Source organism: Sebastes umbrosus, chromosome 18 (assembly GCF_015220745.1).
Source record: "Sebastes umbrosus isolate fSebUmb1 chromosome 18, fSebUmb1.pri, whole genome shotgun sequence".
In the NCBI taxonomy this organism is placed as follows: Eukaryota; Metazoa; Chordata; class Actinopteri; order Perciformes; family Sebastidae; genus Sebastes; species Sebastes umbrosus.
In genome coordinates this window covers 18,301,676-18,326,074 of record NC_051286.1, presented here as the reverse complement: position 1 = coordinate 18,326,074, position 24,399 = coordinate 18,301,676, and the positions used below count along the sequence as shown (strand labels likewise).

General features: G+C 40.5%; 1 protein-coding gene across 2 annotated transcripts in view; it reads right to left on the bottom strand.

The window, feature by feature from the left end:
* LOC119476717 (MAM domain-containing glycosylphosphatidylinositol anchor protein 2-like) overlaps positions 1-21,422 on the bottom strand; it is a 312,808-nt gene extending 291,386 nt beyond the window's left edge. For both annotated transcript variants that reach the window (XM_037750166.1, XM_037750167.1), the window contains exon 1: positions 21,282-21,422. The gene's annotated coding sequence lies outside the window, so the exon portion shown is untranslated. The remainder of the gene's footprint in view (positions 1-21,281) is intronic.
* Positions 21,423-24,399: the final 2,977 nt, after the last annotated feature.

Genomic DNA, 24,399 nt, shown 5'->3' with positions numbered 1-24,399 from the left:
AGGACAATTAAGTGCGGTTTCGGTGTCCCCCAGGATTCTCTCAATGGGCCGAATTAGAAAACGGGTGCAAAAAGATTGATGAGTTCAATGTTTTCCAAATGAGCAGCCTTATACACATAATTACACCGCGGAAATGAATGGATCATCACGATACAAACTCAGGCGAGGGTATGCTAATTGCTCATCAAATGGGAAGGCTGCGGTGTCAGCTACACAACTGCAGTATTCACAGTAAAGAAGAACTGAGGAGGGGGGTGGGGGGCTCTGCTGCTCAGATTAATGCGATCCATCTTCCTTTTGTCCATGTTCATTATTCTATATTCACACTGTAACCTCACTTATCTTGCACCGGCGCTCCGTTGCCAGTCAGATGCACAAGGACGTCGCAGTACTTCTTACAGTCCTGTAACGTGTCTGCCGTTAAAACACTGCTTCTTCAATGTGATGCAGGGATTCCTCAACCCTCTTTGACACGTGGTGGATGGTGAAGAAAAATGGAAATTATACATCGGTATTCTTTTATCCTTGTGTGGCCATTTTCCCGAAAGATGCAAAAAAAAACATTGAGTAGATTTGGTTGCCAATATTTTTATGCATCTCACTCCTGCTTGCATATTACATTCAGCTTAACTTTTCCCCGGGGTTTGCAGTGACACGGTCAGGCGCTGCAGAGTAGGACATTTTGTCACTGACTAGACATCAGTAAGTAATATTCAGTGGAGTGATCTTGGGGATAATGACATGACTAATTTGAATAAATCCCCTCTCTATGGTATGGGGGTTATAATTATTATCAGAGGTTATAGGACTTCAGAAACAGCTGCCAGAGCGGCTGTTAAGTTGATGGAAGGAGTCCAAATGAAACTTGGGTATAAAATGCGAGGACATTAGACCTTTGATCGTGGTATTCTGATTTTCATTTTCAATATCCACCCATTTTTTTTTCTTCTTTATTTGGACTGTGCGAGTTTACACTGTGAAAGATATTCAGCATCTCGGCCATGGTCCTCACATGACCCTGTGTAATAACATGAGGAATGACGTTTCATTTTTCTGAAATTGCATTTCTTAAAAAACTTTTTAGCATTTGAATTCAGAACAAATCTTATAAATGGCCCATCAGCAGGTCATCGGTGTGCCGTATCATCACCCCACTGCAGAGTCGACCCAACTCATTTCCGCTGCCCATCGGACCTTTGATATCCTCATGCTAAGCCTGAGGTGTCGGTGTTACAGGGGACATCTCGGCAATGGTCTACTTATCAAATCCCCAGGAATGGATGGCAAATCCCTTTTTCCCTGACCTTATCTGATATCTGTCCTGCAAGCCTTTCAGCACACTCATCCTGCATTGCATTAGACCATATAGCCTTCGGCTTACTGGGCCGGCGTGTATCCTTCCCTCCTTCCTCTCACATCCCCACATGAATAAGTGAGTGTCCAGGAAGGGTTGTCTAGATCTCTTTAGATTTCCTCTGGGATGCCCGGTCTTGCCTTGTGGGGCAGTCCATTTAGGGATGCTGGCAAAAGGCGGGATTCACATTTCGTATGAAAAAGTTGCATGCAGATTCGACTACATATTTAATCAGTTTTTCTATGGTTCAAAAGACATGTCAAGACACTGAAACGCATGAACCGGAGTTAAAAAAAAGAGTAGTGTTTAAATCTGTGGATTTGAAGCAAAGGAAGGAGATTTTATTTATTGCTACCGAGGGACGCAAGGCTGCGATGTGGATTGGGGTTCAATGTGTCAATAACGAGAAAATGAAAAAAAGAAAAGATAAGAAAACAATATTCAAAAGGCTCAATAGTCCTCCGAGGGAATGCCTTGGCATGTTTTGATGCTGCTGCTAGCACAAAGGTAGGCGTTTCAAAGAGATCCATGAAAGGCCTGAGTAGAAAGACGCATCTGTGCGGTACAGACATTAGGATGCCTCAAAACATTCCCATTCTTCTAAATTAAGGTCACGACCTGAATCAGTGATGTTATGGATCACTTGATATGAATATTAAGGTAATACTTTCAATGGGAGGCAGTGCTGCTGTACATAAATATATTGACAAACACATAATGTAGAAGCAATCCTGACAAAAGCCTGGATGCATTAAGAGCTGCTTGTTAGAATGCCAGAGGGCAGCGAAAGGAAAATGATGACAGGAGAAGAACTGGAAAACATGTCCTGTTGTAGACACAGTATGCAGTCAATTGGAATTGCCATTACATTTGATATTTGAGCTCCAGAAACTGAGGATTTAACTGGATGAGCGTTCAATGTTAAACATATAGTTGACTAGTCAAAAAACGTTGGCAAATTGTTAGTTTGGTCTTTGTCAAATTTGGGCGCTGCTTTCTTCCTAATTATTGTAAACATATCTGGATACATTGAATTTTTGTTCCAATCCAGCTCACATTCGAGACAAAATGACCCTTTGGATTTCTCCATGTGGGAATTTTGACCTGTGGGCCAGCCGTGAGTCAGGGGTGCCTTCACACCTAACCTGTTTGGTTCGGTTAAGACGAACTTAGGTCCGTTTTCCCGGTTAGTACGGTTCATTTGGGCTGGTGTTAAAGCTGGAAAAGGTGGGTTTTGGCCATACACTGTATATAAGAAGTGGACGTAGTCATCGTGACATCACCCATTGGTTTGTGGACTGCCGTTTTCAAGCCTTGAGTTCGACATTTTGGCCGTCGCCATCTTGGTATTTGGGCGTCGCCGTGTTGGATTTTTGCCACCAGAAGTGACACGAGAGGATGGAGCTAAGTCCAACCAAACGCTGAATAAAACATTTTCAGGCAACCAAAAAGGTTATAATTAACTTTGATAAATCAAAAACAAACTGTTAAAGGGTTAAAGTTGTGAAACGAAAACACAGACAATAGACTGGACAACTGGCTATTAGAAAGAATGCTGAAAATTTAAGGCACTTCTGCATTGGCTTCACTTCTCAGATCCGGAGGTTTGGCTCGCTTTCAAGCAGAGTCTGGTGCGGTTTGTTTGTGGTGTGAAAGCACCACACCATTTTATGGTAGCAGATGTGATTTTAGCAAGATTTCAAAAGCTAAACTACAAAATAAATCCATCTGCTGATCCTGAAATCTGTTCAGAAAGGGATCTTATAATCGTTCCGTATAAGGCCATGCATACATCATTTGGTAACCATGGTAACACGGGTACTTGCCTTGACGAATAGGTCAAAAGCTGTGGTAACTGCTGTGCTTGTATCCAACTCTGTGTACTTTGTCAGTTAATTAAGTCCATTACAAAGTGTGTGACAGCGATCCCGCAATCACTGCCATACAAGACGCTTCCTTTTCACCCTGTTGCTACCTGTTAGTCATTATTCAAAACATGCGGACGATTTGCAGTCTAATAATACTAACGCTTACATTAATAATGTTTATCATCAGTTATTTCTTCGTTAGCTCTTTGTGACACCAAGGAACATAAATATACACATTGGAAACATTAAAGTGCTTCAGTCAGTCATCGTAATTTGATCCCGATGATGCAGGATGACAATCGCCAAAACTGTCCAATCAACGCGTTACCTGTCAGTCTGTATAACTTCATGTTTCCTCCTTTGGTTCATTTGTAAAAAGTCAGTGTAAACAAGAACCGGATTAGAACTAAAATACAACCATGTATCATTTTTTTCCCTTGGTCGGGACCAAATGAACCGAACTACAGGTTGAAAAATAGATACTGTATGTCCCATGCTGTTTGATCCTCTGGCTTGACTGGCTGTCGGTCTCATACAGGTGTGTGTGGGCGATGTAGTTATAAATGCTTAATGTCACAGTACTCACTGGCTTTCCTACAGCGAGCGTACAATGACAGACTGATTATAGTGAGCAGAAATGTTGACAGAACTTAACAAATTTAAATTATGTTGCCTACAGGTGCCTGTTATGTGTTAAGCATGCATGGAAATAACTACAGGGAGAGTGGAAGGTATTATGTGTATGTGTATCATTCCATATAGAAAACCTGCTGTAACTCTGCTTTATTTCAAATGTTTACAAAGAGTGGAGTATCTTTGGGTCAGTTGTAATGGCCAGTTTGGATCAAAAGATCAGGGTTGCTGCTACAGATGAAACGATTCGTTGATTAGTCCATCGACAGATTATTCTTTGGCAAATACAGCTGCAACTAATAATTATTTTCATTGTCAATTAATCTATTATAATTTCCTTGATTAATAGTTCTCTATAAATCGCTTCGGGTGAGAGCTCTGCTGCTCAGAGTCTATAAATTGTCGGCAAACAACAAAAAATATCCATCCCAAGTTAAAAAAAGACATCTTCAAATGTCTTGTTTTCTCAAATCAGCAGTCCAATACCCCAAAAAATTAATCAGTTAATCAGTTATGAAAGTATATTTGCCAATACATTCTATTAATCAACCAATTGACGAATCGTTTTAGCTCTATATGCATTAGACTTGGGTCGATTTCGGTGTTTGCCGGTCAGGTCTACGAGCTTAAACCGATTGGATTTTTTACAAACCAGCTAAACCGGCATTTCTCATTATGACATGCTCTGGCAAAATAAAAAATAGGCTACATCAGCCACCTGTGCCGATGGCGTCACAACACTAAATCCAACTTATACTGTTACGTTGAATTCAACTTTTAATTTTTAAAGTGGAAAAACACATAATTGGATCTTTTAGAAGTTACATAATCTCTCTTTATTTCAATTTGGTTTCTGTGTCTTATTCATTAATTGAATTATTCACGTATTGTTTTTGTTTTATGCTGCAAAGTTATGAGGGAGGTTAAAACAGAAATGCTCTTTGTCACTTGAAGTATTCATCATGAAATCAGTGCAGCCCAGAACGAGGTCAAGGAGCAGCTCGGAGTGAGAGGAGGAGAAAAACACACCGGGAGTCTTTTAAGGTGAAACATGGACACACTCTGCCCCAGGGGGTCCTCCCTGACTTCTCCTCCAGCTGCCTCAGATGGTAGCCTTCAGATTGTATTTAGATACAACTAGAATTTTATTCATTAGTTGGAATGTGTTCTTTGTGTGTGCACGTACGCGTATGTGAGAGAGAGAGACAGAGCCAAAAGGGCAAAAGCAGTGGAGAGTAAGAGAAAGAGTGTATTGGAGTTAATGGGGTTTTAATGGTAGTATTTGCTAGTCAGGACCACGGACAGCACCACAGAAAAATTCCAGCCAAACTTTAAGGGAGAGCATAATCCAGACCCTTATGAAGGAAATTGCAACCACATTAAATGCTTGCAAGTGCTGGTGACACACTGGGGTCTTGCAAGGAATAATTATCTCAGCCAGGACTAAGCCTGAGGAGGTTATGTGTATGTGCATCTGTCTGTCTGTCCACGGCTAATCTCACATACTACTGGACCCATCAGACTAATATTTTTGTGCTCATTTATGACTCTCTAGTGGTTGCAGTGATCCACACTTTTTGAAAACATAGTTTATTGACGACATCATTTATTGACTGTTTTATACTGTCATTGACTGTTGACTCCTCACTACTCTACCGCAAGTGATCAACAACTGCTTCAGTTTGGACTATTGTTTCTGCTACAGATTAGGAATTGTTCCTCTCTTGATGTGCACACCAAGGTAAGACAATTAAGACCAGCTGCGCTTTCTGCTCTTTCTTCTCTCCGACAGCGAGTTGACAAACACACCAGTATTCATCTTTTAATAAAAATCTAAAATTTGATGCCCTCCATGTTTTCCCTGTGGTATCAAAAATGGTAGCGAATATTGATATTTTTCAAGGTATTGTATCGAAATTAGAAATTCAATTATCGTAACAGCACTACGCAGTAGTCGTGTTACACAGTGTTCAGGCCTACGCTGATTACATTACTTGCTTTTTTTACAGAAATAAAACCCATTTAGTTCATATTTGTATATCAGCCCCGTGTTATCAATGCAAAGTCAGACGACAGACGCTACAAACTGAAAGCGAAAGTGTCTGCTCCATATGGAGTCTCAGCATTGGATTTAAACCCAGTGCTATAAAGGGAACCATAACGTTAATGATGCAATTGTGTGCACAGTGCTGGGTGGAAACCTGTGGCCCCGCAGCGAAAGCTTGACCGGAGAGGCCAGACACAAAGACATCTAACACTAAAGATCAAAGTAAGCGCTCTGCACATATTGAGCGTCACCTTTTCTTGCAAAATGTCCGATGTAATTGGTAACACCGGTGTTGTCACGAGTTTATTAACCGATGAGAAAATGTCCTCACCGTCACATCCCTTTTATGTTCGCTTAGCAAATGACACACTGAACCGAGCACCGACTGCAACGGAGCACGTTTTCTCATGTCGGCAGGAGGAGAGCTAGTTAGCTGTTATAGCAACCGGTGTCCAGCAGAGTCCTGCGGTGTGTTTGGCTAAGCCAATGCACACAGCTGCATAGATTAAAATTAGAGCGCATCTATTGCATGAGAAGTGTGAGTGGAAAAACACATCTGATATGGTTTGTAGTCTAGAGGGGGGGGGCAATTATGATTTGTTTATATTCATCCAAACATTACAGCAGTGGTTATTAGCAGTGATCGTTGCACACACACCTGGCGGAGATCTGTACTCTACTGAATGCACTTTTCTAGTTTGCAAGTGTATTAATGTATGTCAGAAACAGCTTTTCTGAGACCTTCAGCAAACTACACTGAAATCCATTCCTAGTAGGATTTCAACAAAGCAAAGGGTTGTGACTAATAGTTTGGACACATGTACTCCAGCTTGTGACAACTGAGCCCCAGTGTTAATTATGTCTCGGTTTAAGGATCAAATGAATAAATATGAGCTTTGTTTAATTATGGCCTTCAGTAGAGGAAATTCCTCAGATTGGGATGACATAAACTGTCAGAAGGAGGATAATCTCTCACACCTGCTGGATGACACACACTCTAAGTCCCTTTAACAAATATGTCCAACCTAAATCTCTTCGCTTCCCTTTAAATAGGGTGCAGTCGCACAGCTTCCGTAAGTGGAAACGGTGGAGGGAAATCAAAGAGGGGGGCCAAAAATATATAGACAAAAGAGGCACATAAACAAGACGAACGGAAACAAACAGGCAGAGAATGAACTGCGCGCCGCCGTCTAACCTCCAAACTCGGAAGGTTGTGCGTTGGTCGGGTTAACCTACTGGCTGTCTTACGGCAGCTTTTCAACTCAACGACCAAAATGCTGGTGTCTGCCTCTGAGCTTATCAGGCTTTCCCAGATGGTGATTTGAGCGCATGGAGGGAGCGAGAGGCGCACTGAAAGGGAAAGGGGAGTGGAGAGGAGTGGAGGTGAGTTTACCAAGATGAAACAGACTCTACACTTGGGGTCAAAAAAATATGTGACTTATTTTCTTTACTCCTGTGCTTTTTTTTCAAAGTGTTTGTGTGACAAGCACTGTGAAGTCTGAGGCTGTTTTCAAGGCCGCATACTATACTGGTACGTACTGATTTGGCCAAAATGTAGCATGTCGTATGTAGTATGTAGTATGCAGTATGTAGTATGCAGTATGCGAACAAAAGCAAAATCTACAGTATGCCAAAAGTACCTGGATGTCATACTGATTTGGAAAGAATCTCCAGTATGCATCGGACCAGTCTACCTCACATACTGTATCCCACAATGCAAAGCGGTGGACCGCTACAGGCTACAGTTACAACAACAACAGCCATAAAATTACTTTTTCTTTTACATTTTTCGTAGCTATTTCATCACTTAATTCAATTCTGAAATTTTTTGAGGCAAGAAATCAACTGTGTAGATTTTGAATGTTTACAGTTTTGCAATATTAGACGGGCGAATCGAACATTTACTCCAGCGTTTTCGGAGTTTAGAAGCTCCACAAACTGACGTGACAGCTAGCTGGCGCCTGCCGGGCAGTCACGCTCACAGACCGTTATGAGCTGGCTGGAGCTCTCTCTAGAGACCGGTCTCGTAGACAAGGGTTTTTTGATTTCCTTGTTGACGGATAGTTTGTTTAAATATCACAACACGAAATGTCCATTATAAATTAACGGGAGCTTGTGGTTATCTGCCTTTTTGGAGTTGAAAAGCTTCAAAATCGCCTGCAGGCTAAAAGGAAAAGAGCTGTCTCTGACGGAGCAGAGAGATAGCTGCGGAGACAACATGACTTGACCTTTTTAACATTACGCTAATATCTGTAGGGAGATCATTCCACTGTTTTGTTGCTGTAACTGAAAAAGCAGTTTGAGTAACGTACATTTTGTCCATCAATGTTTTATATTTACCGTTTCCCCTCGTTGATGATCCTGTTTGTCTTCTTTCACTATGAACTGTTAGAATAAATAGTTTAAACCTGCAGTATCTTATAAAGTAAACAAACAAACATAAACAACAAAATCAAAGTTGTATTTTTTGATAATATTGCAATAGTGGTACGAGTTTGTTTTTTTGTCCAGAGTTTTAAGAGCTGGTTTAAAGGATAATGCCTGGTCTAGCGTACTGCAAAATACATCGCTTTAACCATTGCATGCTGCTTACTACTCAGGAAGGCAGTATGTATTGTTTACTGTATACTGTATACTGTATACTCAATTCGTCAGTAGTATGTAGTGGGCAGTTACAAATACAGCCTGTAAGCTCAGTGGTAGTGAAAAAGGAGGCTTTGGTAATTTTCATTAAAGAAAACAAAAATGATTCCCTACAAGCTTTTGCGTAAACACTTCTGCACAAGTGAAAGGCAAGACATTCACTGAAGTGTTATAATCAAATATTTCACCCTACACTGTCAAAGATGTGTTATGTTCAGTCCACTGCTCATTAGGTTTTTGAATGGCATAAAAAATATGCTCTATATCAAGGACAACTACAAAGCCAGCAGCAATTAGTTTCCATTTTACCCATCACCAAAACATCATTTCTAGTGGCTTTTGCCCGAATGTTTAAAATGTGCTATTATACTATACGCTGCTAATTTGTTTACAGCATGTAAAACATGTTTGGCCGCTCTCATCGCGATCTGCGGGGGTTCAAGTGTTGCGTTACCAAATGCGGTGCTACAGGATGCATCCATGCAAACTCGAGAGCTAATTGACTGTAATGTCATTTTATCTGCTTCAGCAGGTTATTGACAGCAACATCCCAGAAGCCTGTTCATCCTTCTGTCAACTCGTCAGCATGGGAGAAGCCATTATCATCTCATTACGGCTCACGCTTTCATATAATCCTGACATTTCCTCTCTCTCTCTCTCTCTATGTCTGAGCTTTGGGAGCTTCCACGCTTGGTTGTATTGTAGTGGTAATAGTGGGATGTTGTGTGTGCGGGGGGTGGGTGGTAGAGGCTGAGAATGAGAGGTAATAAAGACAGTTTTAATTTCCTGGAGCCACTCAATACACAGTCTTTATCCATCTGCTACTCCCCTCTAACAACCTCGCAGCCTTTAAATCTCCACATTCTTGTACTTCAGCAAGAAAACTGAATGCTTAAAAACAAAGGGATTGCTGAATCCACACCGACAATTTGAAAACAGTCTTGGCGGTGTTTGCGGAGAGTGTAGCCTTGAATGATGCCTAGTTATTACTGAAATAACCATTGTGCTCCCCAGCTAAGGAAAGGTCACCGACAAGACATGAGAAATGGGAGGTGTGTTGGGGCCAATGGAAGGAAGGAAGTCAGAGTGCTGTGTGCGTTACCCGGGGAATGAGAGAACACGCTTCATGCTGAGAGCAGAAAAAGACTCGAGGAAAAAACAACAACAATCGAGTTTTGTGTGTCTTTGAAGGGGGCAAGAAAATGTATCAATGCATCTCCCCGCAACTGAGTTTGCCGTTTTGCCCATGTGATGCAGCGATCACATGCTATTTTAAAAAGGTGTGCGGGGTCTACAGACGACCTTCTCTCTGAACTGTGTTTCTTTTCATCTGCCGTTTCCAGCAGCCCCTCCGCTGTGCCTCTTATTATTCTTCTGTGGGAAAAAAAACCACTTGGTTTCAACCGAGCGCCGGGTGCAGAGGGATATCAGAGCAATCGATGCGAGGAGCTTCTGTAAAGGAAGCGGCGGCAGCAGCAGGCCCCGGTGATGTGGGCGAAGGTGAGACTCTCAGTATGAATCCTACAATTTATCCTGTTCAGGCTGCAGAGATAGAACAGAGGGAAAGTTCCATATTTCCACTTCAGCAGCCATCAATGGTTCCCAGGCTGTCTCCCACAGCACTGCTTCATATTCCTGCAAGCTGTCATTGGATGGTTAGGTGTTTGAAAGGTGCAACTGAAGCATGCCCAGGTCAATGAGAACACGTGTAGACGGTACAAGAAATGTAAGCTACTGTATTTTCTTTACACCCTGTACTTTGCATAGTGTGAAATTAATTCAGTATTTGAATAGAGTTTAGTCCTCATAACGATTTTATTAAAATAAAAAAAGGCATTACTTTATTCGTTTCTCAGACATTTAGGTTAATTTTTGCGACAGAAAACTAATTGTAATGAGACATTCATTTGGGAAATGATCTCTGGAGCTGATATTCAAGTGTCTTGCTCAAGGAAACTGTAGCAGAACTGAAGCCCACATGAGAAGCAATAAAATTACAGCTGCAAGCAGCAATACAGCAACTGAGCCATGGGGGCAAAATAAAAAGTTAATTTAGAAGATCTAGCATATTTAGAAGAATTAATTCAGAGAGAGTTTGTTTGAACATTCAAAAAAGTGCAACGTGTAAGATGTGACCAGAATTTTTAGTTTAAAAACATTCAAAAAATGAATTATCATTATCAAAAGAGTGTGAAGAAATAACAGTTTTGATCTTGTGCCAAATACGACAATGCATTGTGCTGCAGAGAGATCTACTGCCAACCAGCGAGGTCCTGCCCGTACTTTCTTGTAATACCACAGTGAGTTACTGCCCTCAGTCCAAGTAGAGCTGCACCGAGGGCTTGTCAATAATACATCCATGGTCTGTGTTTGATAGTTTGTTTATTCGATTAAATCGTAAGTAGCAAAGTAGTACTCCCCGCTTGCCGGGAGTAGAGCGTGCAGCTGCTCCGGACATAACCCCGTTAGCAGTTCAGCCAGTGTAAACCCCAGCACCAGAGGTCTGATCCCGAGGGACCGCCCAGACTCCCCGCTGTGTCAGCAAACTTTCTGTTGCTGCCATGGCACAGGTTAGACCCAGCACTCCACTAGACCGCTGTGACTTCCACCGCTGAGGTTTGTGCTTGCTGAATTCGAGTTGCTGCGGCCGCTGACTGGGCGTCCGTCTCTCGGAGCTACCGAGTGCTGACTGCTGCCGTGCCCGCAGGGAAGACGATATGAAAGTGGGCGTCATTTTCTCGTTTCTGCCACTTTGGATTTAATCCAATAACCAAACGTACACAGACCATACAGCCCCCCGGTTAGTGGCACAACCACACAGATGGCTAAACTATATAGGCCGACACCGCACATGAAAATTGTCAGATAACAGTATTATTTTGACCGGCTCTCAGAGTTTCAGCAGTTAGTAGTTGGCTTTTATTTCATAACTGAACTGTAAATTCAGATTGTATGGACCCAGTAGTAGAGGTGAAATGCTGCCCCCCTATTTCTTTGGAGCAGGTGGTCCGGTACTACACATTGCACCTTCAAGGCTTTTGGTTTGGGAACATAAAAATGACGGTTTCAAAATTCAGAAAGTGTCTTTCACCTCTACAACTTTTCCCCACATAATTTTGCAATTCTGCAAAGTTTGGAGCATCTTTCGTTCATGTGAGGGCAATATTTTATCAAAAGAAATAGTAATCACCAAAACATGATGATTTATCCCAGTGTACGATGTGGATCTGTTTGACGGTTTGCTTCTCTCCATCTCCACAATGAACAAAATACAGTTTTCAACCAACAGCAACTGCAAAACTTTAACCTCTAAACTGTCTCCAGTTGAAACTCTTAGCTGCAGTTTATTAATTTCATATGGTCTGTGCTTCACTCATCATCAACTACTTCAGAAAGCTGTATAGTTCCAGTGTGTAATAATTCAGCATGATGGGGCATTATTGAAAGCTGTGTAAACATACATGATCCACCAAAGCATCCCTGGATTGGCCCCAATTCTGTACATTCGGATTGAAAAGGGAAATCCCTATTATAATAGATATTAATGGAATAATAGATTAATTTAAACCTCAAGGAAAAGATTAACCCTAAATGTAAACATAACCCTATAATCATCATGTTTGTCTGTGCACACTGCAGCTCCTGCCACACACAAATTCTTACATTCAAAATACCTTGTTGGGAGTTTTCAGAATTCAGAGGGGAGCTTATCATGCTTGCGTTATGCCTGCATTTGCATAGCCAATGTACATGCACATGAATGCACTGCAACATAAATATTCTCCACTTATTTCAAATTGGCAGCCTAGAACTGAACTGATAGATGCACTGATACAGATAAGTCTGCAGGAAGAATACATTATGCTTCATGTCTGCCGGTAGGAGTACATGGATTTGCGTTTCTCTCTTGCTTCCACTGGAGTACATGTCATTGATCTCTCAGGCTAACGCTCCTTGAACTTAGCAGGACAGAAAGACCTAAGACGCAACCCATATGCAACCGACAGGATCACAGTATAGTTAAGTTGGACTTGGCCCGGGGATACACTGAAATGATATGAGTATATGCGCCATCATGCTGATGACATTTTCTGATTTCTGTTGCAGTCGCCATAAACCCAATTCCATCTTTTCCATTTGGGCTGTTTCGCAGGGTTTAATGGCGAGATAAAAATATTGTGATTACTTTAATTTTGTTTGCACACAAACACAGATCTTTTCTATTTTTCTTCCGGCAACAACATTCAAAAGCGTCACACATGTTTATGCGCTCCCATTTGTTTCGCCCCCTGACACATCAATGACAAATCGAAGGAGAAAAAAAAAAGACATGAAGGCCTGCACCAAATGTGCGACAGCTTGCCATAAATCCACACGGCATAAATTGGACCAATTATTCTCCTCCTGTCATGAACACACAGCCCATTTAGTTGACTCAGAGCCTATGCAGAGCTGCTGTTGTTTTTTTGTGCTGCTACTCTGTTTCTAATGTACCACCACAGAGCTGCGTTCTGCAGATCTGCCAGACTGCCAGGAAAGCTCAGTTAGCCAGCTCTAGTCCTATCAGGAATACCAAGTACATGTTCAGACTACGCAGAGGATGCGGATACAGATGCCTCTGTGTTCAGCCGCGGCTTGCAGGCTGGAGGCAGGACGCCACCGTATTACAAAAACAATGCCTAATCGTCTGCCTGTGTTGCTCATCACAGGAAACATGACTTCTTGTTCTGCGGCGCCGGCCGAGTCTTGCTTAAGCAGCGTATGCATATAAACACAGCCTGTGTGCATACAGTTTGCACTCACACATCATGTGGATGCACACACAAAGACACACAATGTGCAGTCGTTATCGTATTCCTGAGGCGGCGGAGAGGGCAGTGTGCCCCGGCTGTCATACATGAGGGAGCATGAGTGATCTGGCTGCGTGCCTCCAGGCCTGGCTTGTCACTCTGCTAAATTGTTGTAATTTTCTTCTCCTGGACTGACCTGCAGTTGCGTAACCTTCTGCATTTCACCTTGCCACTGTCCTTAGGTCACAGAGGCACTAAAAGCTGCTTCCTAATAAATTAATCCAGGCAGGAATGGCTAGGGCTGTACAGTTAATTGAATATATAATCGTCATCACGATTTTTGATTCCCACAATTAAATGAACATGATCGACTGCAATATTGACGTTTAAAATGCGTGTCTTTGCTCATAGAAAGCTGCATATCTAATCAAGCGCTCACTAAACTAACAGCCAGCCGCCAGGGGGCGATCCAGATGTTTTGGCTTCACTTTTGGGGAGCTGTCATGCCGCTGCGCAAGCACCCTCCAGTGGCAGCCTGTGAAAAACTTTGCTGAATGTTGCGGCTGCATTCCAGAGTAGTAAATGCACTGAATTCAGGTGAAGAAGAACCTTATTTTAAGTCTTATTTTTATGCAAAAACATTTGTTAATTAGAAGTAATGTAGCACAACGTGAAAGTGAAAGCAGTGCTCTGTTGATTTAATTTGGGGTAAAAAAGTTTTGATACAATTTAATTATATTTTGCTTATAGGAGATGCACTGTGAATATGGACAAGTTTTTATTTTGATGCAAAGATTTGTAGGCTGCATTAGCAGGAGAGTAGCATAACAGGAATGTGAAAGCAGTGCTAATGTGAAAGTGCAATAAAAACAATTTTGACACTAAAATCAAGAATAATTGTGATAAATAATCGTGATCAAAATAATCGTGATTTGCATTTTGGCCATAATCGTGCAGCCCTGAATGGCAAATGTGGCCTTGTGAAATGCATGAGGTTTTTAATTTCTTCTTAACCTCTATTTCTTCAGATGATCTGCAATCAAACATCCACAATACAGTAAATGTGTGACTAACAGATACAGAAACCAAGACGAATTGCAGCACATTAGGGCGTCATGTCAGACTGTTAGCTATAAATGCCTCCCCTCCCCCTCATCTATTCAAAGCCTGCATACAGCCTATAATCTCGGATGCAGTTATATCTTGTGTAAAGCGTCACGCAGAGAAGCATAATGGCCATATAGCGAATCATAAGGATTCATCTCAAACTGCTCTATATGCATTGCTCTCCAGGTCCCTTCTGATCTGACTAGGGGTGATGGAGTTGTCAGTTTCTTGAACCCAGCGGTCCGATACCATCTCTCCCAGGTTTGCTTATCTGTGCTCACCGCAGAAGACTTGACAGAGTGGGCCGAGGCACAAAGCAGATGCCTGCGCGGGGCTAGAGTTCAGACGTCTGTGACAAGTTAGAGAAAATTACTGGATGGAGAAGTGAGGAGGAGCATGTCGTGAAGTTTTGTTGGACAGTTTTCGTAGTGATAAAGACCCAATAACACCCACCTATTGTCAATGAAAAATATACTGCAAGTGTGTTAAATTGCTTGGCTTTTGTCGGAGAAGGTTGCAGTCTATATGTAGTTTCAAGACCTTTAATTAATCATTTCATTTCTAACAAACTCAAGCTTGTAAGTTTAAAGAAGGATCAGTATGCTTGTGCATTAGGGGTGTAATGATTCATCTACTACATTGATGTATCGATTTATATTCCTACGATCCAACTACATCGATATAGGTATCTTGAATCTTGAATCTTAAATCCATCTAAAATTTCCAAAGTAAATAATCGATTGTATCGATACTAAGAATTTGCACCTTGTATTTAAGCACGACAAACGTTATATATGGATGTATTTTTTAGCACTTTTAATAATAAAGAATTGTTTAACGTCCCTCCGGTTCACTCTCCCTGCGTATGATGTCAGACATGCGCCAGCAGCGCCAATCTCAGAAAGACGACAACAAATTGAAGCATGGCTGATGGCGAGGCAGAGCCAGAGCCAGACGAGCGAGAGATTTTCAAGCCGCTTTTGAGGTCCAGCGTGTGGAAACATTTTGGCTTTTTGCAAAAAGGGAGATGTCCTTGACAAATCCCTCGTTTGCATGATATGCAAAGGCCACACGACCAGTCTTTCCACGCACCTACTGAGACGCCACTATTATTGCTCTACTGTTTCTATTGAAAATGAGTACAGAAGCAGGTGGTTACACCACATTGTTCATTAGACCTGAAGAGAAGTTGGTTGAATTTTATTTTTTGTTGAATATTATTGCTCTACCATTTGCTTTGAAAATGAGAACAGAAGCAGCAGATTAAACCACTGTTCATTTAACTTGAATAGAAGTTGGTTTATTTTATTTTTCTGTTAAATATTGCACTGCCTTGTATCTTGAGAATTAAAGGAGCTGAAGTTGCACTTTTATTATTTTCAAATAAAAGGAAAAGCTTTGAGAAATCCTGACCTGTACTGTCAAGTATTGTATTTATTTCATAGTCACACTGATTGAATTTTTGTCAAAAAAGAAAAGTTACTGTATCGATTTCAAGTCATTGAATCCCATCGTATCATATCGCTCTATGAGCCAAATATTGTCCTTGAATCATATCAGAACCATGGAAAGTGATACGTACCGTTGTAAAAACGTATCGTTATACCCCTATTGTGCATGCCTACGACTGTGTGCCAATGTTTTTCAAGGACAAACTGGACAATTTGGGACCCTCTTGAAAACAAGATGAAACATCTCAAGGGGTTTATCCGGAGATAATACATTTCTGACAACTAAGAAAAGAGAATCTATTGCATATCTACTTCATGTCTGTCTGTCCTAGAAGAGGGAGCCCTACTCTGTCGCTCTACCTGAGGTTTCTTCCATGTTTTTTCCCTGTTAAAAGTTGTTTTTGGAGGATTTCTTTTCCTCATCCGAATCCTGGGTTTAAGGAAGGGAGTGGTCCGTGCTGTACAGATTGTAAAACACCCTTGAGGCAAATTTGTGATTTAAAACTGACAAAAAGGTGGTAGAAGGAGGAGGAGAAGGGGAGGCGAGTTAGGATGAGGCAAGGGAGAATAGCAAAGAGTCCATGTGCGCCCAGTCATGTACTCAGCTGCTGAGCGCCGCTCTCAGGTTGCCATTTGTCCGTTCCCTGTTCCAGAGAGAGGGGCGAGGCGCTCGGAGAGACTCCCTGCAGCAGATGGCAGAGTTATGCTCTGCAGAGGTGAGAAACAGCCCATTAGCCCGACCAAAAATTACAGCCCGACTCCTCTTTAGTGCTCAGCCTTGAGTGCACCTGACCGGATTGGGACTTCTGCCGGGCGTGATCATCACTCTGTAATCAGACTGTTGACAAGAAAACTCTGTTGATCTGCTTTAGCCATTCCTCACTACACGCACACATCAGTTCAATAAGGAGAGATCCACTGGAAATAACTAACAATATTTATGAAGCATTGAGAGAGCAACGCAGAAAAGACTTTAGCAATTAGAGCCCATTTGCGCATAGCATCTTCCTCCTCGGAGCTAAAATTTGTGACTGTGAAGTTACGGCTCAGCATTCATACTCTCCATAAATATTTTTGTAATCGGAGCAACAACACGAACAAATGTTAGTTGCCGGCTTATCTTAAAAATGTCTACATCTCAAATTAAAAACAAGACTAAAAGGTTTATGTCCATTTGGAAACTTATAAACTTCATTTTTTGGACTATAACCCCTCGAAAATAACCAATCCGTAAAAGCTTAACCATGCCCAAGTGACATTTATGACCCTTGGATGCAATAACAAAATGTAAATGGCCCTTTTGTGCCTCATAAAATGAGTCTGCTGTTGCCTAAACTATCTAATCAGTTGACAAGAACAGCCAGTGCACACATGAGAATATGTAATCATCTTGTTCTTCAGGGTTTCTTCAAGAGCAGGGTGTTTTATCGAGCCTCTTCTTTGAATGTGACTCTTGGCAAATTACCGAAATAACATTTCTATTCATACTTCGGGTATTGCCATTGGAGAGTGGCACAAAAGGGATGAGGGACTTGGGAGACTTTTAATGCCTTCCCATTCACGGAATAAGGTGAGACTGAATTAATGCGGCAGCTTTCCAAGCAAAAGACACAGCTTTACAATGTGGGGACTTGACAAGCGTGTAAGGATTAGCTTGCGTTACACTGGAAGTAGACAATTCGAGGAAGCTGCTTCAGAAGGAATTAAACAGCCATAGATAGTATGTGCTCTGACACCTCTTGACCGTTTTGAAGAATCCAACTCTGCATAGCCATCATAGAGAAAACGGCATACGGCACTCATCTTTTCATTATGGTGTCTATATTTACAGACAGAAGATTTTTTTGCTTTTTTTTTTTGGTATAAAAGAGGATTTTTCTTTTTCTTTTATCGCTTCCACTCGAGAAGATTAAAAGGCTATTTTGGTCAGCTAAAACTTTCAGAGTGTAATAAAATTATGTTCCATTTATAAATATACGTATGATGTCACAAAGGTCAGCTTCATTAATTTAACAGAACATTAGAAATGTCAATTAATGTTACAAAGGCAGGTGTTGCAAACTGATAAGGTTTTTTTTTTTTTTTTCAAGCGATCAGATGTTAACGACAGAAACAACCACAGCAACACGCTGGATGACTGCACAGTGCAAATCTACACGACTCGTTAACTCCAGACATTTAGTCAAGGGAACATGAACCGCTAATCTGTGCTATACTGAGCAACACTATGGAGCCACCCATCCCTGTGTTGTCAGTAACTGGACACAACTGTGTGCTGATGATGCTGTTGGCTTCAAAAGAATCGCTTCCCAACTGTAATTTCCAAAAATGTTACTGTATCATTTACTATCAAATTATAAAATAACTAGCCTGTCAATCGATTAAAATAGTTAATCGCGATTAATCGCAAATTAGTCACATATTTTGTATACGTGCAAAATGTACCTTAAAGGGAGGTTTGTCAAGTATTTAATACTCTTATCAACATGGGAGTGGACAAATATGCTGCTTTATGCAAATGTATGTATTAAATTATTGTTGGAAATCAATTAACAACACAAAACAATGACAAATATTGTCCAGAAACCCTCACAGGTACTACATTTAGCATAAAAAAATATGCTCAAATCATAACATGGCAAACTGCAGCCCAACAGGCAACAATAGCGGTCAGTGTGTTGATTTGACTAGATTGATTATCATAAAGTGAGCATGTCTGTAAAGGGGAGACTCGTGGGTACCCATAGAACCCATTTTCATTCACATATCTTGAGGTCAGAGGTCAAGGGACCCCTTTGAAAATGGCTATGCCAGTTTTTCCTCGCCAAAATTTAGCATAAATTCATTGCATTATTTAGCCTCCTTTGCAACAAGCTAGTATGACATGGTTGGTACCAATGGATTATGTTTTTTCTAGTTTCATATGATACCACTGTCCTCACTCCAGCTTTAAAACTGAGCCCGCTACAACCTAAAAATCGCAAGTTGCATTAAAGAAATTAGTGGCTTTCAAACGACGTTGTGTTAATGCGTTATAATTGCTTTAACTTTCCATATCACCCACCCTTTATCTGTAATATATCAAAGTGATGAAATAATTTCCACAAGAAAGGCTATGGAAATCTGTGTGAATCTGGTTTTGTATTATATCCTTTATTCTTTTTGAGTCTGTCTTAATTTGTAATTACTGCTCCTTTCGATAAGTGCTATATAATTATTATTATTATCAACCACACAAGATGAGTTTGTTGACAGATTAAACCGTCATTGCACAACATGAGACGAATATTCTGCGTTAAATATTACAATAACACAGAAAGTTAGGACTTTCTACAACACATGGGGTATGTTGTCAAAACTAAGAGCCAATCAGCTCTTTGATCAGGCAACAGCCAGGTGTTTCCCATCATGCCCTGGGTCTTGCAGTCGGTGGAGAACAACTGCGGCGCCTGGCTCTAAAAACTGAGGCCGCCTCGGTCTTGTGAGGTTATCGTTGCCCATGTGTGCATGACGTCAGAGCAAGTCGGACACAAATCTAACCAGCATGCATTGTTGCGCCGATCGCCGGTGATATGTCCCCTTTAAACTACATGGGTCAGAGTGGGACCAGCTGGTGTTTTAGGGGTGCCAGTTAACTGTGAACCTACAGCGAGCGTTTTAGCTGTGATGTAGCACAGGACAAGATTGTGAGACAGCCCAGTCTGATAGGTCATCTAAAAAAACACAAGGTATACTGTAAAGTAGGACACACTGTCATTTCACCAGCAAAGTTAACAAAGTTAGGTTTGTAGCACTGCTCTAATCGTGTCTCTAGGTGGAGGCTTCATATAAGCCCTGTGGGTTTTTTGCCTCTTCCTGCACTGTATATTAATATTTGTGTAGTCTTAATTTGTGCAAAATAAATAAACATACCCATAAAGCTGCATGTACACATTGGTATTGAATGCTGAAAAGTCACACTATTCATCAACAGATTTTAAAGTTTATGTTCACATGGGGAAGTACCAATGCATGCATCAAATACATGACTTACACTGCTTTTATTGGTATGCTGAACATACAAAAATAGTCCACAAGACCAACAGTATTAAAGTTAATTACTCATTATGTAGCACAAACAGAACTGGGCTAAAACACACTACTGACAATAAACTACCAGGCAAACATTCACAAATTACACAGTCAACTAAATTAACAACTAATGAATACAAAATATGGGAAATTTCAAACTTTTGCTTTGCCCCCCTGCTTATTGTGTGAAGTTGTATAGCTTCAACATGTCAACAACACATCCACAGCGGGGTTTAAACAGCTTAGAGCAGGAGTCAGCAACCTTTACTATCAAAAGAGCCATTTTGGGAAAAGAAAAAAAAGAAGTCTGTCTGGAGCCACAACATTTGAGCATTGAGATGAAGGTAACACAGTTTATAGTCTAAGTATATAGTATATAAGTCTAATGCAGTGAGGCCAAAGTGCAAATTTACTACGGAGTATTAGGGTCACATTAAGGGGAAAAAATAAGTGAATAAAGTCATAATATTACAAGGAAAAAGTCGTAACATTATGAGAATAAAGCCGTAATATTACGAGAATAAAGTCCTAACTTTACGAGAAAAAAAGTTATAATATTATGAAAGTAAAGTCTAACTTTACGAGAAAAAAAATCTGAATATTACAAGAATAAAGTCATAACTTTAGGAGAAAAAAAGTCGTAATATTACGAGAAAAAAGTCATAACGTTAATAGAAAAAAGTCATAATATTACGAGAATAAAGTCATAACTTTACGAGAACAAAAAAGTCGTAATATTACGAGAATAAAGTCATGACTTTAAGAGAAAAAAAGTTGTTATATTACGAGAATAAAGTCATAACTTTACGAGAAAAAAAGTCATAATACTACGAGAATAAAGTCATAACTTTACGAGAAAAAAAGTCATAATATTACGAGAATAAAGTCATAACTTTACGAGAAAAAAAGTCTTAATAATACGAGAATAAAGTCATAACGTTACTAGAAAAAAAGTCGTAATATTACGGGAATAAAGTCATAACTTTACGAGAAAAAAAGAAAATAACACGTAAAATTACTACTTTATAATATTATGACTTTATTTTCATAATATTGTGACTTTTTTTCATAAACCTGACTTTATTCTCGTGATATTATGACTTTATTCTCAAAATCTCAGATTTATTTATTTTTTCCTCGATGTGGCCCTAATACTCTGTCTTAACTTCGTACATTAGACCTACAACAAAGATAAATAAAAATGAAAATGTAAACAAAAAAGCAGTTATTTATTTCCATGTTTATAAATCCACAGGGAGCCTCTGGAGAGGAGCTGAAGAGCTGCAGAGACACGGAAACAGACAGAAACAGACTCACCTTTGAAGCTAACGTCCTCTCTCTCCTTCCATTCATGGAGGCCAAGTGGTCAATAACGTCCTGTCACCTCTACACGTGTTGCTGTCATGGTAGTTTAGTGTTGCTGATAGAAACCCTCGTCTCCGCCCTCCATCGCTGCTACCAAACTAAACAACATCTAGCCCGTGACGGGAGACTTTGACCAATCACAGGTCAGTTTATTGAGAGAGCGTTCCTATTGGCTGCTCTGGTCATGTGTACTTTAAAGAGCACTTTAAAGTATACTCAGTAAACTACTAGTTTAATAGTTTTTATACTGCGAGTATACTTCTATATACTTGTAGCCCACTTTATAGTTTATGAAAGTGCACTTTAAAGTATATTCAGTAAACTACTAGTGAAATAGTTTTTATACTACAAGTACACTAATTTATAATTTTCTTAAGTATATCTTGATCAAAAGATAGTACAAGTATGAGCCAAGTATACTTAGCCTTTTCTGTATACTTGTCAGTATGAGCCAAGTTTACTTAAGTATACTTTAGTTAAGTATATCTGATAAGTAAATAAAAGGTAAACTGAAAGTATACTCTCTTATTTCAAGTTTAAAAGAAGTACACTAATAGCACACTTGTATAAACTTCTTTTTGGTAAGGGTTACAATGTTTCCTGAGAGAAAATTGCAAAAATTGGGAAGCACAATGGTGTCCAATCATCTTTGAGCAAACCGGCTAAACAATTTCTAGGTTCTGTGCTATTGTGAGCTTTCATTTTGAAAATAGGTCACTGCCACACAAATAATGGCATCTCCTTATAGCCTATCACACACACTCATAATGCCAACTAGCACTTCTTGCAGTTTTATATAGTTTTCTCTTTCAGAAATGTCACCTACATCTCCAGCAATTTCTGAAAAAAAGATGTAGCAGCTGTGTTTGGTAATTTTATTGTTTTTACAACAACTTAGTCTAGCGGTGCACTCTGAACAATTTGCCTAATTAGTGCCTAATTATGGTATTGAAAAGTAGTCGGCAACAGGTGGGTACATGAAAGCATTAAGTCTCACCAAATAACTTGCAAAGCATCCACTAAAAAATCTATTTTTGCCGTAGTTCTGAGAGACAAAGTCAGGGCCAATCAATTCAACTTAAGATGTCTGTCTTTGGATCATCACAGGCAGAGGAAATTTACAAAATTGGCAGCTGGAGAGTGAGCACTGCTGCCGTACCTACAATTGAAGTTCATGTTCTATTTCTCTAAATCTTTAATCATAGCGATGAAAAATTGCAGCATTCCTCTTATAATGTTCTTTTCATTTTCAGAGAAAAAAAAAAACCCACCCATGTTCTATATCTTTCACTATTCACGCTTTGATTACTTCTGATGCGATCTGATGCAATGAAACAACATGAATCCCTGGTACATTGCAGCAGCGAGTAATGGCGTACATCAAAGAAAACGGAATATTAATAATACACTAAATGAAGGTTATAAAACATACTCGAGCAACAATCCTGACACAACGTATTAAGGAAGAAACTGTGTGATTAGAAATGTGCAAAAGCTATATAGAAGATATTATCAGGCAGCAGGACATACTGAGACGTTAACCTACATAACAGTGAAAGAAATAATAGATAAAAAGACTATATATTTCCCCTGGGCTGGATACCTGTGCTGAGCTATACTGCACCGCTGGAAGGCTTTTACTGTTAAACAGCAGCAGGAAGTGTTGAGATTAACATTGCGAGGGAGTAATGGACTTTCACTGCAGCTGTGAAAAAGCTCAACCAAGGGGAGCTGAGGCTGCTATCTGTGAGATGAATGAAACAAAAACAGCAGCTCTGATGTTACGGACGACCCACCAACATTGCTGAATGCTCAACAAAGTGTCTTCTAAATGTCACCGTCTCTCGCGTCCTGTCCCCTGCATGGCCACACACGCTTGGGCCAGTTGACCGTGATGTCATTACAGCTCAGTCGTGGGTAGCCAGGCACCATCAAACACATAAACAGCACTGTATACGGCATGGGTGGCCTCAGAAACCACCTGCTGAGAATGGGAAATGAAAGCACAGTTTGGCACGGACAGCACTTGGCTAAAGTGTTCTCTTTTTGTACCATTTGAATGGAAACATGATGTGGGTGATTAAGTGTACAAAATGTGTTCACCCTATAATAGGTCTACAGGGGAAGCATGCAGCTACATGAGTGCAGGCAATTAGAGGGAACCATATTCACCTCACTTGTGGGTCGGATGCAAATAAACGTGTAATCATGAGGATTTGCAGCTGACGAACAGGTAGACAGAGAGTGACAATGTGCGAGGCATATGCAAATTGAACGCTCACACAATCAGAACATGACATGTGTATATAAATATGCATGAACAGGGACTTCTCTGCAGCACGAGCAACGCTGCTCATGTGATCTCACAAAAGGAGGAACTTAATCGTCGGACTTGATGATCACAATGTCTGACATGGGATGCGGCTGGCTCGATGCAAAACTGCGAATGCTCCGTGGGACTGTGCCAAATCTGTACTTCTTATTTTATTGTTTTGCAGACGATGGGATGTTCAACAGAAGCTCTGAGTTCCCTGTCAAAATTCTGACATCTGTTAGATCCCTGATGGTTTCTATCTTTAAATGAAAGGGCCGTTGGCACTGGCAATGTTCCCCTGCTGTAATGAAAATGTACCCACCAGCAACTCAGACACTGTGCTGTTTTATTGTTTTGTGACTTTCCTGAAATGTTCAACTTCTGCTGGGTACATTTTGTTTATTTTTTTTCTTTTGAGGACATTGTTTTATTCTCTCCTTATATGGCTCAACAGTGGTATGGGTATCCATATATTTCTTCTGGAGGGTATAAAAAAGCAGCAGGAGGAGAGGTGAAAAAAGGTGATTTTTTTTTTTTATCAGACGCACACAACAGATGAACTAAAGCGTCAAAGACACATCACTTTGGAAACAAACTCCCCACACAGCTTGCAAAGGGATGTAAATCAAAATGTCACGCCCACGTGTGCAGGCTGGATATGTAACCTTTCACAGAGTGTTTAAAGAACAACATCTTCAGTTCAGACTCCCCATAGGAATGGGTTTTGTCAATTTTTGCCCCCTTTTTTTTCATTTT